At 46.2% G+C, this 19,605-nt stretch overlaps 3 pseudogenes across 3 annotated transcripts in view; all 3 read left to right on the forward strand.

The window, feature by feature from the left end:
* Window positions 1-19,605, forward strand: part of LOC149362389 (uncharacterized) — a 139,593-nt pseudogene that overhangs the window by 115,089 nt on the left and 4,899 nt on the right. The gene's annotated exons all lie outside the window — the stretch shown is intronic.
* On the forward strand, window positions 1,577-17,910 carry LOC149362396 (uncharacterized; annotated as a pseudogene). The gene is made up of 7 exons (XR_016288996.1): window positions 1,577-7,148; window positions 7,710-8,077; window positions 15,335-15,418; window positions 15,485-15,720; window positions 16,375-16,546; window positions 16,603-16,750; window positions 17,263-17,910. The product of XR_016288996.1 is annotated as an uncharacterized LOC149362396 (transcript).
* On the forward strand, window positions 7,049-17,356 carry LOC149362397 (uncharacterized; annotated as a pseudogene). Its single transcript, XR_016288211.1, has 6 exons — window positions 7,049-7,148; window positions 15,335-15,418; window positions 15,485-15,720; window positions 16,375-16,546; window positions 16,603-16,745; window positions 17,263-17,356. The product of XR_016288211.1 is annotated as an uncharacterized LOC149362397 (transcript).

Raw genomic sequence — 19,605 nt, forward strand, 5'->3', positions numbered from 1 at the left:
TCTTTCTAGAAGACTTGCTTTTGTGAAATGGCTTTTCTGTATTTTTTGTACTCGAGCCTCATTTCTTGCTCAAATTTCACAACTGTGCATTCATCTGAACCGAATATTTGAGAAAGCTGTGTTTTTATTACTTTGGAATACCATGCCTCCTGTCTGTACTTCAGCCCGCTCCTTTAGGAGCCTAATAAATGCTCACAATATTGTGAAATAAGGAATGCATATTTCTGACATTGTGCGATGGTGTCTTCTACACTGCATCAGATGCTTCAGACTCATCACTGAGGCTTTCTTCCCTCTAAAATGCGAAGCAAGTGTAACGTGAGCAACAGCTAGCAAGGCAGCAATGTGGGCTAGTTGGTTGTACATTTGATGGGAATAACCCTCTACACAATGAAAAACGACAACTGAAACGAGGGCGCTTGTCCTGTGTCCATCGTTTCAGCTATCGTTTGCTCATGTAAATGCTGGAACTCACGTTACATTTCACTGGAATAACACACTACACAAGAACAAAGTCAACAGTCTGACCTTTCGTTTGACAGGTGGTGGACCACGGTCATCGCGCATCAGGCGTCTGCGCCCGTGGATGACCTGAAAAGATTATTATTTTCATTAACGGAAATAAAAAGCACTCCTGTAGATCACATATGGTGCTGGTAAAGTTGTGAAGCTGCAATTTTACATTATCGCCAATGTTTTAAAGTTCAATCTGCGGCCAACCAGCGCATATCGCACTGCTGCCGCTAACGTGCTTGGTGATCGAGAAACTAATGAAAAAAAAGCGACAAATGCTGTCGGTGCTTTTACGCACGTAAAATGCAGTATACTAAACATTTAAGCCCTGCAGCAAGCAAATTGCATGTTGCAAAACGACGATAATTGTAGCATGGTACTTGCCTTTCGCTCGTAGCCGAAGTTCAGCATGGGCAGTGGGTTTAGCTCCGTTCGCTTGCCATCGACGAAATGCAGAGAACATACTCACGAGTTTGTAGTCGGGGCAAAGTCCTTTCTCTTAACCAGCGATGTCCACTAACGATTCAACTCGAGGTAGACAGGAAAGCGGTGCAACATGAACATGTCACACCTGCGCTGAGCCCTCGACACAGCATGCTTCGCGCAAGTCCTATTGGCAATGTTGTTCCTTTTCCGCTGGTTGTTGCCACAACATACGACTACGCAGTGCTGACCAGATGAAGTTCGCGCCAAGTATAGCATCGCGGCATCAGTTGACAAGCGCGAGAAAATCGCGATAAGTGACGGATGTCTGTAAACAATTGAGTTACGCTAAAGTAAGCTAGAATTGGGTAGTGAGCTCACTCGTTGGCCGGCGCCATGCATTGCGCTGACTTCAGTTATGTTCGCGCACAGAGCTTCTACGCCCCTCCACGAGGTGGTGCCACCACCGCCTTCAATGTAGCATCCGTACGAGCGAGTGGTAGGGCCACTGAAGTTGCCTTCGGAGCGTGCGTTGTTTGTTTGCTTCGAAAACCCGTCGCGCTGAATTCTCGATGTGCTGAAGGTTTTGTTTGTGAAGAGATGTGATCTTTCCAACATGTGACTGCCTTGTGCGATCGAGATGTCACCCCGACAACAAAACCACTGTTTTGCTCCAGGCTGTTGGACAGGTTATGTGCACATGAAGGGCGGAACGAAGCCGTCTTTATTTGGTGTTCCGAAGGATGCGGTCTTCAGAAAGCGATGGGAAAGGAACCTTCATCAAGCTGACAAAGCTCTGAACACTTGTGCAGTCTGCGAGTTGCACTTCGAGCCGCAGTATGTGTGTGCTACAGGACTACGTGCACATAATTGAAGGCAAGGAAGTGTGCACTCCACGTGAAAAACCTTGCCTTAGAAAGGATGCTGTACCAACAATTCTCTCGAATTTGGCATAGCACTTGTCGAAGAGAAGACCCACTCAAAGAAAGACCCACTCAAAAGAAAAAGCGGCCAGGAAGTTGTGGTCCGGTCCAAAAGAACATATGTTCTCGTACCAGTGCTGTTGGTGGCTGTGCCGGAGACTCGACGGAAAGGCACGCGGATTGCGCACAGCTTCTGGAAGCACGTGCAGAAGAAAATGGAGATCTGCAAGCTAACATGGATGCAGATTTATTTGGTAGCTTAAAACTTCCGTTTTGGAGCAAGCACCACTTCCCAGGCCAAGACGATGTCGTTTACTGCACGTCTGTTCTGACCGCTAAAAATAAGGTACAGTCAGAAAAAGTAGTGATGTTCATTCGCTCCGCTTCTGACGTATACTGCAAGGTGTACGCTAGAGGTACTTTGCTGAAAGAGGTCCCAGTGCGAACTGAAGTGCAGGCTGAGACGATCCTCGAAGAAACTGACTCTATAATCTTGTGTTGTGGCGCTGTACCCCAAGAAGGTTATAAAGAGCCATGGTTCACTAAAAAACTAAAGGACCACATTGTTTCACGCCATGGATCCTACTTCAGCACGAGCTGTATGACAAAGGTTGTCAAAAAAGGTCTCTATCTTGCGACATTTTTTACATGCATGTTGTTTTGACCTACATACTGTATCATAGCTTATACTATTTATTGTTACACCCTCCAATGTAACAACTCTCCTTGTCTAGGGGCACACTGGAAGCACAGCGCACCAAGGCGTGCTATCCAGTCGGCCAAAAGCTGTGAGCTGTCATGCAGAAGAGCAGGTGTCTTGTTCGCCGTCTTTTGTGCATCAAGGAAAACCTCACCAAAATTCAAGCAAGCACTGCCGCTATAAAAACAGAGGCCCTCCAAAACAAGATCCTAGGTCTCCCACTTAGCAAGAAGCAGTAAAACAGTGTTTCGCAGCTGCTAAAGTAAAGAAAGATGGGCAGCAGTACACGAGGAGTTGGATTTTAGAGTGTATCTTGATGAAAATGAAAAGTCCTCGCCTTTATTAGCATCTCCGAAATAACCAGATACTCTCTCTTCCCAGCAAGTCGACACTGAAATGCTACATGAATTCTTACCGCACACGTTTTGGCTTTAATGAGAAGATTCTAAGGCGGCTAGAAGAGAAGGCAGGAAATCTTGATGCCTGCAAAAGGCATGGCACCCTGCTCATTGATGAACTAAAATTGTCTCAGCACTTGGCCGTGAAGATTTCTGGAGTGATCGAGGGCTTCGTAGATTTAGGGCCCTTCACAACAGAAAAGCACAAGGGTGTACCTTCTGACCATGGGCTCGTGATTCTTTTCGTCCCATTCCAAGGCAAATGGAGCCAGATTATTGGATGCTTTGCCACAAATGGCAATATGAAAGGGAACATGCTCGCAAAGGTCATTGTTGAGGCAACCATTCTGCCTGAAAAAAGTGGGATGTTTGTCGACTCTATTACGTATGACGGGGCCAGTCGGAACCGGAACATGTGGAAGACAATGGGCATTGGAGCAAGTGCTAAATCAGTGAGGTGCAAGGTGCAGCATCCCAATGATGCGTCTCAAAATCTGTTTTTTGTGTCGGACTTTCCGCACTTAAAGGGACTATGCAAAGAATTAAAAGCCGCTTGTAAATGTTTTCAATGCTTAGAAGTGATGCTCAGAGCATTCGCAACAAGTATGAGTCTTGGGAACTGAGCCGGCAATTTATTACAAATTTTTAAAAATCGTGTTTTTTAAAATTCGCGGGCCTTTGGGGTCTTCGTAGGGACCCATTTTGAAACCAAAATCGGGAAAATAGACGTCACTAGTCCCATGACGTCAGCAGGCCACCACAAGCTGTCATTCGCTCGAGCCGCAGCAGCCACGACATCACGGGCACAGCTCCGGTAGCGGTGAAAATCATCTGCTTGAGCCGCCGCGCAACCCCCTCGGGCAAGCGCGAGCCAGGGCATTGCCTTCGCGCATACGGTTTCAATTTACCTCTGCCGCCTCTTTCTGTCGCGAGTTCGGGAGCCACTCGCAGTGCCTTTTCCGATCGCCCAAGATGAATACGCCTTGCTGTGTCATCAGCTGCAAACCTAGTGACTGGTGAGGTGTTGAACTCAGGCATGTTATTCTTAGAGACGTGCGTGAGCGAGCTACCTGGATGGAGTGCATCGGACTGCCAGCGTCGCACGCCCGCCGAAGACTCCGCGTTTGCGGTCGACACTTCGCACCTGATGCTTACTACTATAACCCAGCGCTCGTTCGACAGTCAGGCATGAATGTCAAGCACCTGAAGCTTCGACCGAAGTCCCTGCGGACACTGTTTTTCCCGCCAGGAAGGTGAGTTTCCAGCTTACAGCGATTGGTATAAACGTTTACACGATATGCTCTGCGATGGAAGGCAATTTTATCTTCGTGAATTGAAAAAAGGTGCTGCATTTACTTAGGGCACAGGACAAATTCGAAGCGTTAACTGTCGCGGAGGGCCTTGGCCTGACGGCTACGTACTGCTGTGGTTCACATTCGGTTGCTGCATGCAGACTTGGTCCCGACCTTCCTTCACTCTCCTGTCCGTTTTATGACCGTAATGCCGTAGGTTCCTTGTGTTCTAAGTCGGGCGGCGTGATTTTGCGATCCCGCAGCCGGGTGTCCAACACCATTTGACAGCGAGGCTCAGTATACATGGTGTTTTGTACCAAGACTTGGCAGCATTGGTGTGACGGCCGAACCAGCGTACAAAAAAAAACATTGTGTGAGCCAGGAACAGATGCTTCTATGGAAATCTGCGAACTGCCCTGTGTTCCGTGGACGGCCCTTTACTTTACTCTGTCGCGGGCCTCTGCCATCTGACATTTCCGCGATGGGCCAGCAAGTTAATGGCCCTGCCAATTAGCTGGAAAAACATCCTTTGAGAGGTGATCGATGCACAGGTGCAGCGAGAAAGGAAAAAAAAAACACGTGATAAGAGCACTAACTTCTCTGTTTGCAAAACCTACATAAACATAAACAAATGCATGGGAAGTCAGTCTTGTCTAGTTTAGCAAGAGGCTCCATGCAGTGGCACGTAATTCTACAAGTACCTAGGCTTTAACTCATGGGTCGAGAAGTTAGGTCTTTTAGTGTGTTCTCTGTGTGAGAATTTTTTTTTTTTAGTTAGTTTGACTTTCTGTGTGACTCAGGTTCTGAAACTCTGTTTGCGCTTGTACATATGTAAATATATTTCCTCGTTTCATCTTCTGCATTCATCAGTAGTCTCCTTCAACACCGCCGAATTCACCACCTTTGGAGCGGCTTCTGATCCCCTCCGAAAAACGCGAAAGAACCATCAGAAATTACTGGTGGTTTGAAAAATCATGCTTTTTTTTCAGCTTGGCAGCATCCAACAGCAGCGTGGTGGAATGCAGTCCACTACTCTTGCTCCACCTCACGCTAGCCTGGTGAGAACTGGTATTGCATATGGTACATAAACTTGTAAGCAAAATGTGTCTAGTGCCAGTGGCTAATTTAACCTTTATTAGCTACCATTTGATTTTTGCAACTAATGTTTACTTTCAAGCACAATGATGCCTCTATTAAAACTACTGAAAGGGCTGAAAGATGGAATTCATAAAACACAGAACGAAGAGAACGTTGTGGGAGAAGTCTCAGTATGTTCAGCCAATGTTTCGGCAGAAGATCTCGTCTTTGTCTGGGCAGTGTTTAGTAGGTATTCAGAGTTGCTGCTGAAATATTTTGAGTCGAACAGTTTTGCAGCCTCCTGGAGGTGAATGATGTCTGCTTCAGTGTACCCGTGCTTGCTTCACAAGAGTACAAATATTCTGTGTTTGTGCGTGCCTTACTTTAGGAACCAGCGCACACTTGCACATGTTCTGCTGACAAATTTACACGGGTAACACAGACCACGAAGGAGAGCTTGCGTGCAAGCGAAAGAACAAAGGAGTGCCAGTCTGTTGGTAAGTAAAAAAAATAACAGTAAAGCAAGCAGTTTGTTGAGCTAAAGTATTCCGGTACTTTATGTATGTCTGTACAGCTTTAAGGAAAATAATGCCAGCCCAAAGAAGATTGACACAGGGGAGTGGGATTATGAGAGGAAAGAGGTTGTACTCTTTCGTGTCATCTTCCCAGTTTCCCGCGTGCATCTGCTTTTGACTGGTGTTATCTTCCTGGACACAGTGCACCAACTATCCCGTGTTTTATTTGTATAGCTGCACAACTGCATGCAGTAATAATTGTTTTACACTGTGGTAGGTACACAGGTATCTCTGGGCCTGAAGGTGCTGGTTTCGGCCGGGACCCAGACCGATCCGTGTGCCTTCCAGGAGGCTCCAGCAGAGAAATTTGTCGGCAAGCAAGCCGGTAAGCACACTGAGGCACTGTAAGGAGATAGCGCCACCCAGCGGCGTTCGTGAGGAGAAGAAGACAATGCACGAGGAGCGCGTGCGGAGGGGTACGCCGGGACAGGTCGAACAGGATTACGTGGCAGAGAAGAGAAGAGCGCGGTGGACGACGGACGTGGACGAGTTCTGCTGGCTCCCCGAGTTCCGGGCTTGGGCCTTAGCCGCAGACGTCCGGGCCACCAGACCTGGACATCCATCGTCGAGAGCCTCAACCACCAGGCCCAGGCGCCACTCTTCTCCGACCACCCGTCAGCTGCTCCACACAGGCCGCCTCTGGCGCCTACGTGACTTTTCCGGGATACCAGACCTGGGAACCGTGCTGGGAGCCCACGGACGCCGACGCTGCGGTAGCGTTGCATCAACATTGGAACGCCCAGAGACTCCCTGACTGCCCGACACCCAGCCAGTCCTCCCCGCTCGTTGCTCGAATAAGACAAGTAGTGTGACTTTCCTCTTTGACTTTCTTTTTTCTGCATTTTTCGTAAGCACTTTGTTCTGTTCCCCCGTGTGTTGCTGCCTTGCTCTCTTGTTCCTTTCCTTTTTTTTCACTCGCATACTGAAATTGGTTTCCTTTCCGATAAAAGCCGCCTCGTTTATTGTTTGTACTTTTGTGTTTGTTTAAAATAAGACCTGCAGTCTCACAGATCCTCACAGGCACTCTTACTATCGCCTACCAACTTCAGGTCTCGTGGTGCCTCAACACCACTGCCGACCATTGCCTCAGCTATTGAACTGACACCGCTGTCCCCACTTGCCTTGGTGCCTGTGCCACTACAGCTTGAGGAATCTTTCTGCGACTGGCAGGAAGATGATGATGAGGAAGAACAGCCGGCAGAGCAGGACACGATGTACACGCCATCATTTACTGACACCTTCAGCAGGTATGCAAAAAGTGCCGCTGCTACCCAAACTATCACCTGCTCTCATAGTCTAGAGCATGCTTGTAGTTAGCATAAAGGAGCACTACTTTCTATACAAAAGCACATTAGCCATTAGTTCTCACTGCATTGAACTGTATATTGTATTGCCAACTGAACACAATTAATGGGCCTGCACCTAGACTGAGACCTCCAACAACACTTCTGATGTGATGCTGAAGGCAACTTGTTACACTGAGGAATTATGCAGAGTGTTCTCATGACATATGCATGAGCTCAAGTGTTTGTTAATACTAAAGACAGATAACATGAGGTACTTCGAAGCACAACAGGCCTGGTAGCCTTTTTCCCACTCTTGACGAGTCTTCCTGATCAGCGTTGTGAAATAAGCAAGGGCTCATTTTCATGTATTGGTTTTCTTCAGTGTTAAACATCATGACCTACTCCCAGTTTTCATGACTGCGATAAAGGAGATATAAGTCCATACCAAGTTGTATGTACATAAAGCCTAGGTGAGCGAAAGGAATGTGCTGCGAAATGAAATTTACTGTATTTTATTTGCAGCGGCCAAGGAATGGATGTCCAGGCACCCGTCCATACTGAACGGAAGTTTATTATATTTGAGAGCTGTGTGAGAGAGTTATGGGCATGTGTCATGTGTGCAGCCAAATGTGCTGCTGTGACTTCACTGTAAGGGGCACCCTACTATAGTGGAGGGTGCCTGTCCTCAAGGCTACCACTTCAAGTGGAGAAGCCAGCCACTTCTAAGTGGTAACCCAGCTGGCAACCTTCTCTTGGCTGCTGGCATCCTGTTTTCCGGATGTCCAGTGGGGGCAGCACTTCGCTGCCTGGGCTCCATCGATGTGCAAGAGATATCACATTGCACTTTCTACAATTACCAGCGGGGATTCCTTCTGCCAGCTATCAGTGAGGTCTGGATTTTTTCGCACTTGGGCGCTTTCATATTTTAACAGTGTGACTGCACCCCAGTCTGTAAACTGGCATGGCAAACAGCGATATGTTGTTGTATGTGCATAATGTAAACTTCACCTGTTAAGAAAATGTGCCAGCAAATGAACATAATAGCGAATGAACATAAGTAACACACATATTACAGCAAATCTCTATGCCTGTCTTTTTCACAGCCCACATCAAACAGGCATGCATGCACCTACACTCCTATAACTACGGGATCGAAATATGGAGCATGTGATAAATGTAAATATTAATTATGTATGGATGTTACGAAATACTTTTTAATAACTTGATTACTTTTGTATTTTGTAAATAGTGTACAAAGCTCTCCCCGGTCCTTTCTTGCTGTCGCTCCCCTCTATACTTTTCCACACTATCCTCTCCCTTTCCCTTTAATTTCTGCCGGCTGCAGCTTGGGTGCTTAAGACATTAGATAGCAATTGCCGTGGCCAGCAACTCTTTTCGTCACCTTTTTTTTTCTTTTTTAAAAATGAATCACTAAAAAATAGGAGGACAAAAGAATGTTTGATTTTTCATGCAGCTGTTTGAGCAATGGCATGCCTTGCTGCTGGCTGATGGTGTGGCGGTGGACCTAGCAGGCGATGGGCGGTGCGATTCACCAAGCTACAGTGCCAAATACTTAACATAAAGTGTGCTGGCCATGCAGCTTGGGTGCATTATTTATACTGCACAAGCGAAAGTTGGGGAGGTGAAGTTTGGTATCTCAGCTTTCAAGCAGTCAGATGAACCAGTACAATAAGCTTATTGGGCCCCTTTATGCAGTCACCTGCGGTCCCGAACAGTGTGTCTATGGAAAAGCAGGGGCTCATCAAGTGCTTGGATGCACTTGAAGAGAAGGGCATCGCCGTAAAATTCCCTAACCACAGGTGCTGTTACAGTTGCTGCTTGGTAGCAAGAAAAAAAAACTTAAAAGCATGCAATGGCACCAATTCTGGGAGTCTAGTTAACCATATTCATTGCAGTGACAGTGAATTTGTTAAGCTTCACATGTTAAATATGCGGTAAGGTATTGACACTTTAGACAGTCCAGAAGTATAACTATCCACTTTGGAAACGCACTGTGGCTTGTACCACTTGCTAGCCAGTTTGAATTTTGTGAATGGCGTGAACTTTACAGTGAACTTTACAGACAGTGGCAAAGAATAAAACTCCCCGCAGGGAGGCGTCTGCAGCATGCAGACGTTGGTGAGTGGCGACACCACGGGGTTAACCCGAGCATCCGCAGGGACATCCCCGCAGGGGGATGATGGTGAACAATGCATCACCACGGACCCGAGCATCTGCGCTTAGCCGTGCGTGGCATCGCCGTGTCCGGGGAAAAGGGGATCCTGGTGGTTGAGCCGATGCCGAGCGTTTGGACCCTTAAGGCCCCTCGGCGGAGGCAACACACCACTTTGGCCCCAGCTTCCTGTAGACGGCACCTCCGGCCTGACCCGACCGGGGGAAATCGGCAGTCGCCTTTTCCTGTCCTCCCCTCTACCTTTCACTTTCCTATTTCCTTTCTTACAACTTTCCTGTATCCTCCTCTCTTCTTTGTTTTTTCCTTTTTCCTGGCGGCGAGGGTTAACCGTGTGTGACCAACTACCCTGAGTTGAGTCATATTAGGTTATAGTTAAGGTGTACAGCTGGCGTGGGCAGGACTTTCTTTCAAGTTCCTGTCGCGTCCCCTTGTTGGACTCCATGGTGGGTGGCTGGCACCATGACCGAAAAACATCAATTTTTTATGGCTCCCCCCCTTTCCAAACCCGATCGCTCTCTTAAAAGAGTGCGGAACGAAGCATCAGACTTTTTCATGAAAAAGAAACAAACTTTCACTAAGTTTCATGTTATACACAGTAACTGTGAACAAAAGCAAGCCCGAATCATATCCCCATTTCTTGTTACCAAATGCCTAACAGATACCTTAGGGCCTGGCTACAAGGTATCCAAAATGTCAAGCGGCGACCTACTCCTCGAACTACGCGAAAGCATCCAGTGCTCGAAACTTGCAAACATCGATTCCATAGGGGACATCTCTCTCTCCGTGACTCCCCACCGATCCCTCAACTCAGTCAAAGGCGTTATCTCCGAAGCTGACTTTATCCACCTAACAGAAACTGAAATGCTTCAAGGACTATCCGAACAAAATGTAATAGACGTCCACAGGATCAAAATCCGCAAGGATAACAAGGAAATAGACACTAAACACATGGTCCTTACATTTAACACCAGCACCTTACCCGAAACAATCGAAGTAGGATACCTGAAAGTCAACGTAAGACACTACATACCCAATCCCCGTCGCTGTTTCAATTGCCAGAAGTTTGGCCATGGCTCACAAAGCTGCCGCGGCCGCAAAACCTGCGCGAAATGCGCATCAAAGGACCACCAGTCTGAGGAATGCGACGCAGCACTACGCTGCGCAAACTGCGAAGGCGACCACGCTGCGTACTCCAGGGCGTGTCCGTCCTGGAAAAAAGAGAAAGAAATCATTACCATAAAGACAAAAGAAAACATTTCATTTAAAGAAGCCAGAAGGCGTTTTGCAGTTACAAATACATTCTCCTTCTCAGCAAAACCAAACTTCGCTGATGTGGTGCGCAGGGGCGTAGCACCACACAGCACTCCGGCACCTGCCGAGGCCAGTGTCACTGTGCCTGTAGCAGGGCCACCCACGCCCCAGGCAGGGACAGCGAAAGCTGCTCTGCCAACTCCAAGCCAGGGAGTGCCGGCCCATGGGTCAGCATCCCGCAGGACTTCCCCCCGTCGGGGGAGACCTGACACTCACACACGCGCGGCTTCCCCGCGGTCGTCCAGCACCTGTCGCGAGGTGATGGACGTATCCCACAGTCCGCCTGCTTTGGAGCGGCGGAACAGCTCTCTTGAGCGGAAAAAAGGCAGGGCCACTATAACGGCCCCAGAAAATAAGTAAACTCCCAATCGTTCCTATCCCAAACATAAATATGGCTTTTCTAGTTCAGTGGAACTGTAGAGGAATGTTGAGGAACTACAATGACATAAAAGATATCCTAGGGTCAATCTCGCCCGTAGTCTTATGTCTTCAAGAAACAAATCTAGGTCCACAACATACAAATATCCTGAAACATTATAAAACTTTTAGACGCGATCGTGAGCACGCAAATAGACTATCTGGAGGCGTTGCGATTGTCGTGCAAAGCGGCGTCCCTGCTCGAGAAATCACACTCAAAACAAAGCTTGAAGCTGTTGCGGTCAGTGTTGTCAGCCATAAAACAATTTCTATCTGTTCTGTATATATTCCTCCACATTTTACATTAACAGTCCACGATTTACAAGAACTTGTCAATGAACTTCCAGAACCGTATCTAGTAGTTGGGGACTTCAACGCTCACTCCCCTTTTTGGGGAAGCGAGCGCTGTGACTCTAAGGGTCAAGTAATCGAAGATTTTATCATCACAAACAATGTATGTCTTTTAAATACAGGAAAAGCCACCTACTGCTCCCCTACCTCGGGGAAAATGTCCTTTTTAGACTTGTCATTTAGCTCACCTTCTGTTTTTAATGATTTTAAATGGGATATCATTGACAACCCATACGGCAGTGACCACCTCCCTATACTAATCACTTTAGCATCCCCACCGGAAATAATCCCCACAAGGCCACGGCGCTGGAAGGTTCACCTCGCCGACTGGTCGCTTTTTAAAGCAAAGGCAACTTTAGAAAATATAGTTTTAGAAAATCTTACTATCGACCAGATAAACGAAAAGTTTACTAATTGCATCATAACTGCCGCACTCACAGCTATTCCTCAGTCGTCAGGAGTGACGCGACAAAACCACAAAGTATGGTGGACAAAAGAATGTAAAGAAGCTAAAAAACAACAAAACAGAGCTTGGGGTAAATTTCGTAGGTATCCGACACATGAAAATCTCTTCATTTTTAAAAAGGCAAAAGCTAAAGCTCGGTACGTCCGTCGCAGTGCCGAGAAAGCTTCATGGCAGAATTATGTTTCATCTATCAACAGTCAGATCCCATCTAAAAAAATGTGGGAGCAGGTTCGAAAATTAAACGGTAGCTTTTCACCATTCACAATTCCGCTTTTAACAACACCTGGCACACAAACAAGCGTAGAGGAACAGGCAGACATATTGGGGGAACATTTCACTGCAGTTTCAAGTTCATCACACTACACGCAGTCCTTTTTAAAATACAAAAATACAGCTGAAAAACAGCGGCTGCCAACAACTGGAGGTGCAAATGAAAAATACAATAGTCTAATTACCCGCCAAGAAATCAACAGAGTACTGTCTGCCGGAAAAAAAACTGCTCCAGGACCCGACCATATACATTATGAAATGCTTGCACATCTTTCTGAGCCTGCCATAGAAGCACTTTTGAGATTCTTCAACACAGTTTGGATGTCAGGGAAAATACCTGTAGCCTGGAAGAAAGCTATTATTGTACCGTTTCTTAAACCTAGTAAACCCCCAACCTCTCCTAGCAGTTATAGACCCATAGCCTTAACCAGTTGCCTCGCCAAATCCTTCGAAAGTGTCCTAAATATAAGACTAACCTTTGTTCTTCAATCCTGTGAACTGCTTGATATCCATCAGTGTGGATTTAAAAAAGGATGCTCCACTACAGATCACTTAGTCCGCCTTGAAAATACTGTCAGAGAAGCTTTTATACACAAACAACACTGTCTTAGCGTCTTTTTTGATTTAGAAAAAGCATATGATACAACCTGGAGGTTCGGGATTCTCCAGGACTTAGCTGAGCTCGGCATCCGTGGCAGAATGCTCAACTCCATTAAAAACTTTTTGTCTAACCGCTCATTTAATGTCCGCCTAGGCTCGACCCTTTCGAGGGACTTCATTCAGGAAAATGGAGTTCCTCAAGGGTGCATTTTAAGCACAACTCTCTTCGTTGTAAAAATGAATTCTATTAGAAAAATAATCCCAAGGTCCATTATGTATTCAATGTATGTTGATGATCTGCAGATAGCATGTACATCTTCCAATATATCCACATGCGAACGACAAGTACAGCTTACAATCAACAAAATGGCAACATGGGCAGACAAGAATGGTTTCCAGTTCTCAACACAGAAAACAGTGGCCTTACTTTTTTCACTCAAACGAGGCTTGCACACAAATCCAACATTACACCTCAACCAAACCGAGCTGCCTTTCAAAAACGAACACAAATTTCTAGGCATCACCTTCGATAAAAAACTTACTTTCCTGCCTCACATAAATGCACTGAAAAAGAAGGCGTCGCGAGCACTGAACATATTGAAAGTCCTATCACGCAAACGCTGGGGTTCTGATCGGGTATGTCTTCTACACATTTATCGCTCTGTAGTACGTTCCGTTTTAGATTATGGTTGCATAGTGTATGGATCAGCAAGGCCATCGTACTTGAAGCGACTGGATCCTGTGCACAATTCTGGATTGCGCCTTTCAACTGGTGCGTACAGGACGTCACCCATAAATAGCCTGTATGTCGAAACCAATGAACCACCACTTGCAGACAGACGAACAATGCTCACATGCTCATACATTTTAAAGATCCGTTCCCAGCCTAAACACATCTGTTACCCACTCGTTACAAAGTGCCCATCCCGAACACTATTTACCAACAAACCTCTAGCAATCAGACCACTTCTTCTCCGCTTTGAAGAGAAATGCCAAGAACTAGACATAATAAACGTATTACCTAATATTGCCTGCAAACCTGATCCACTCCCGCCTTGGTACTGCCTACCATCTGTGTGCGACTTCACATTAACACAATTTCAGAAAAAACATACTCCACATGAACAGATATTACAAGAATATTTAGCACTCAACGAAAAATACAGAGAATACGAAGCATTTTATACCGATGGATCAAAATCGGCGCAATACGTGGGAAGTGCTGTAGTTCAGAATAATTGGGAAAAAATAGTACGGCTACCTGAGTGTACATCCATTTTCACCGCCGAGTGTTACGCAGTCTTGGTGGCTGTAGAAAAAATAATAAATGAGAACATTCAGAACAGTATCATTTACACTGATTCTCTGAGCATACTAACCTCACTTCACCATAGCAATGCAGTGACACCACTAATCGGGGATATCATACATAACATAACAAGCGCCACAATACAGGGACAAGACATAAAATTTTGCTGGGTTCCCAGCCACATTGGAATCGCTGGCAATGAGAAAGCAGATGAATGTGCAGGAAAAGCTCGAAACAAAGAAATAAAGAAAGTGTACATTCCCTACAAAGATGGTATGAAGTTGGTACAGTGGAAATTAAGAAATAAATGGCAGTCCCAATGGAATACCGAAAGAAATAATAAGCTACATTTAGTAAAACCCATTCTAGACGAATGGAAATCATGCTCACACCAAAAACGATTCATCGAAGTTATTTTATGCCGTCTCCGTATAGGACACACACATCTCACACACAACTTCCTGCTAACAAAGAAAGACAAACCTGTTTGCGAGCAATGCGGACATGAACTTACCGTAAACCACATACTACTATCATGCACAAAACTTGAATCATTAAGAAAAAAATATTTTGCTACATTTTACAAAGAACATATCCCATTTCATCCAGCGTTGATTTTAGCTGAATATGCACTCGTTAGTATACTTGATGTTTTTAGCTTTTTAAGGGAAGCCGGTCTTCTTCAAAACCTGTAATTTTCTGACCCTGTGCTTCTCTACTTAGAACGATACACCTCAGCCACTTTCTCAGTCCTGAGAGGGAGGCTGAGGTTTTTTATCTCAGTAGTTGGGGGCCTCGAGATCCTTGGCAAGCCAAGGATGTCCACGGAGGTCAACCAACTTTTAAAAGCTTCTACAAGCAGCCATTTCTAAAAAGTTTGTATTTAATCAGCCAGGTAATAAAAATAACTTTTAGGCCCTTTACACCACCGTTTTTATCAACTTTGTTTTCACACTCTGCTCAAGCATATTTTTTTTTTCCATACCTTGTTCTTGGCGCATGATAGCCTTAGCTGCTTATGCGCCAATAAACCCAACACAACACAAAAAAAAAGAATAAAACTGATTTAACTTCTGCCACTGCCTTTCTGTTTACTGGCATGGGAAAATGCTGAATTGAAATGAGAACTCTCAGGTGCTGAAACTGTTGGTTGGCTGTTGGTTTTCTTAGTACAGACCAAGGCTTATTGATTAGCACAAAGCTCATGGAGTGAACGTCTACTTTTCCAGACCGACACCCTGGTGTGAGGAGCTACTGCAGAGTCGGCAGGCCACAGATGACACACTGGTTTGATGTTTGGCATGTTGCCAAAGGTGAGTTGTAGTGTGCGATCTCTTGGGTGGAGACGTCAAAACGTGTGATAATTCCATGCATTCTAGGCCTCAAGAAGAAGCTGTGGGCTTTGAGCAAGAAGCACCCCATCATTGCAGAGTGGGTGCAGTGCATAGTGAACCGCTTATACTGGGTAGCTGGCGTTGCTGAAGGCAACGGGGTCCTCGTGGTCAGCATGTGGAGAAGTCTCCTCAACCACATCTGTAACATCCACGAGGGCCACGATGGACCCTACCGCAAGTGTATGCACAGCCCATGGGGGACAGGCACTGGATGAAGCCTAGTAAGTGATGCAAAAAGCTTCGTGTTGAACACTGTTTATTTTATTTTTTATGCTTCTGGTGAACAGCTTGCAATGAAACAAAAAAAAGGTGTTGAAGATTTTGCGGGGTCGCAGCGGAGCACCAGACAGAGACGACCAGCGTGGCAGGCTTCTAGTTCCGGACTGCCCGTGCCGGGCGTGCGCCACGAGCACGCGCTGTCCGTCTTTATTTTCCTCTAGCGCGCGCTGTAACGCCGATCTCAGCGCCGGCGCTTTATAGCGTCGCCGGGCGCTACAAAGGCAATGAAAAAGGAGACACCTGACTGCGGGCCGTATCTATGACAAAAAGAATTTGCATGCATTGCGCACTGCATCATGAGTAGGGTTTTGATTTTTCGGTTTTATTTCCTGAAAATTCGGCGCACCTTTTTCCGCAATTAATGCACTAATCTTGTGTGAGCAAAAGTCAATTGAAATTTGTCTCTGAGTAATGCACCAATCTTGTGTGATCAAGAGACACTCGAAGTTTGTCTCTGTATCTTGTCAGCATTAACAGTTTATACCAGTAATTAACATGCAAATGGTAGTACTTGGAGCTGTAGTACTCTGAGCTAGATATGCAGCATCTATACTTTATGAACAAATATGCATGCCAAGATTTATATTTTTTTGTAGCCTCGGAAGCCTTCACGAGCCTCAAAGCAGTCATAGAGTCTGCTCCACTGCTGCGCGACCTTCAGCAGCTCTCTCCAGCGTTTCAAACATTCTCATTGGAGTCCTTCAACAGCGTGCTCATCCAGTTCGCTCCTAAGGCCAATGCTTTTTCGCCGGATATGATGTAGGCAAGGTACATATAGCTCTGACAGGTGGTTTGCAATCGTGTAACTCCTTAATACATTTTAGGACCCAGCTTGCTGTCCTACACTTCAATGAGAACTCCGACAGAGAATAGCTGAAACCAAGAAAGGAGAGAAGCAGTGGAAGGTGAAGTCTTCCAAAGCAAGAAAAGGGCATTTCACAGTCTCCCCCTTGAAAGAGAAGCTCGGGTATGGTAAGTGGTCATTAAACTTGTGGTAAACTTAATGTCCACTTTGAAAATGCAGTGCACAAGACAGTGTCATACTAATGAACAATTTTTATTGACTGAACGTGGCTGTATCTGCTCCAGAAATGACACCCTTAATTTCTAGGCTTTTGAATAAAAGCAGGCTGCTAAGTCCACTACGATGAAAACAAGCTAGAATAAAATACTGTAGTGTATAAATGTTGTACAGGGGCTTGTGATGTGAAACAACAAAGATATCTTCAGAAGTGTTAATTGCTGGGCTAGTCGGTACTGTAGTCGGGCCACCCTTCCTTCTGTGCTCTTCTTCTTTGGCATAGAGCCATTGCGCTAGTGTCTACGAACATGTCCCGACTACAGTACCGACTAGCCCAGCAATTAACACCTGTGTTCATCCTTGCTATGCACCAGAAACTGAGAGCCCTGTTATCTTGATGAGGAGATAGAAACAAATAATAAGCCTACATAACAATGCTGAAATGCACTATATCTCCTTGCAGATTACGTCGATGCCTTGCTGCAAACCTCGGTATCCCACTGCAGGGAACATTCCTACTGGGAAAGCTTCGACAGTTGCCAGACTCTGCTGACTAATTCTATGTCCAGTGGCTATGAAAGGCCAGCAAAGGAAGATCTGATTATATCACATCATTGCCCTTTCAAAACCCCAGAAGCTGAGTGCAATACCTAGGCACTCTTCATGTGGCACAACTTGCGCAGCCTCTCATTGTTCGACCGAGCAGAGCTGTTGACACGACGAACTGCAGCGGGGGCCAAGTGTTGAGCATCCACCTTGTGTTCAGGAGGTGCCGGATTTGATCCTCAGTGCTGCCGGGTAGCTATCGGTGATACAATGGGTACATGCTTTCCCTTGGTTTGGTGGTCGGCTTAGTTGGGGTGAAATGCTTGGAAAATGGGTCTTTGACGCCACCTTGAAAAGTAGAAAATATATTGTGTCATGGTGTTCTCTGGTCATAGATGCCCTTGCGCCATAAAAATCCATAATCATCAGACCTGGCGAAGGCACTGACCATTGCTTGTCAAAACAAAACAGGAGATGCTGAGGTGTAACAACTTGCAAGAGGGTGTACATACATGTGGGCAGCTGCCATGACAGTGGCTCAAATAAAGTGCTGTGAAAGCCTATAGTTCTGTTGCTATGTGTCACTAAGAACACAGCTCAACAAGACCAGCTACTCCCATTTGTAGATGATTTATACGTACAACTGTAGCTATACCTAGCTGCAAATTAGTTGCAAGCAATTGCACAGTTGAAACCAAGCACAAGATAAATCTTGCTTGCTTCATGCTTCCTGATTAAATAGATAAGATCAGTTTAGCGGCAACCACTCACAGTGGTAGCTAAGTGGTTTTGATACAGGGCTTCTGCACACCAGGAAGTGGAATCAAATCCTGGCCACATTTCCACAAGGGCAAAGAAAAAAGATGCTGCTCCTCAACTGCAATCGAAACATAATTCAAAGCGTCGGCACTCACACCTGCTTACAAAGCAAACAATACCCGTCCTGCGAAAGGCGTGCAATAATTTGGCACCTTATATCAATAAAATGCCATTACTCCCACATTTATTCATGACAAGGCACAAAACAGGCAAGAATCCTGATGAAAAAAATGAGTTTTTTATAATGGAGCAGCTTAAAAATAAAGAGCACTAACATGCAGGCACAGTAATAAACTTCAGAGGTCAGCATACAGAGAAGCGACATTCACCTTGAACTAAATGGCAGGGTGTCTGAACCCTACGTAGCTGGCAGAAGGGAATTGGTGCCTAATGCGAGTGACGACGCAGGCTGGCAGCACCACTCTGTTCCCTATGCCCAGCGTGCCCCAGATCCAGCGCGTGAGGAGCCGGTAGGCTACGCTGTCTGAAAAGAACAAGTGTTACAGCAGGGCATGAAGCCACGTTTTTTTTTATGTGCTGCCTCACTGCTACGTACATATTCAAATCGTCATCCCCCTCGCCGTCAACACCATTCAAGAATTCTAAAAACGCAGCACCTGTGGGGCGCAGCACAGGCTGTTGAACGCAGGGTGCTCGGTGATGCAGCAGTCTTCCTGCTCGTTAACTGCCTCTGGCACGCCATGGCAACACAGTCGTTCTTCATGGGTTGCCGTTTCTTCGCAACGGCCGCAACTGCACCTGCGTATGCACAATATGACAAAGAGCCGAGGTGCGTCCACCCTATCCTGTCATGCACCGTTTGCGCTAAGCGGACATGAAACGGTCTTCGTGAAAGAGAGCTGCGATATTTGTCATCTACCTTCGAGCATGAAATAGAAGTTTATGACACAACGCAAATGTAATCATGCATACGTTACTAACCACGGGAGGTCGTCGTCTCCGCCGCTCTCGGGCAAGTCTGATGAGCCCGCCGAGTCGCTAGTGTTGTCGCTGGCATTCAGCCGGTACGGCGTGAATGCATAGGGCTCGATGCCCATCGCGGCCATAACAGCGAGCAATCGCGCCTCGAGGTCCGGGTCCGTTCTGCTAACTAGCAAAGAAACCCGACACGCGCCGAAATCCAAGAAAGCGCAGAGACCGGAGAGACGCTGCCGACGCACGCTGCTCATCGGGAGTTAGGTGCAACTACCGGAATCCGCAAACCGAACGTCAGCGAATGATGTATTCATGGGTGGAGCCCAGTACCGGAGCTGTTTTATTTTTTTCTGTTGCCCCGCGCATACGAGTTGAGTGGGGAGAGGAGGAGCGTAATTTTAATAGTCTATAACTTCGTTGTTATTGATGCTAGCTCAAAAATTCTTGCGCTGGGGTGATGAGTGATGGATTGCCTATCTCTCTTCTGCTTTATGTAATCTCAATT

This window comes from Amblyomma mixtum, chromosome 2, assembly GCF_055824585.1.
Source record: "Amblyomma mixtum isolate Tamu chromosome 2, ASM5582458v1, whole genome shotgun sequence".
NCBI classification, from domain to species: domain Eukaryota; kingdom Metazoa; phylum Arthropoda; class Arachnida; order Ixodida; family Ixodidae; genus Amblyomma; species Amblyomma mixtum.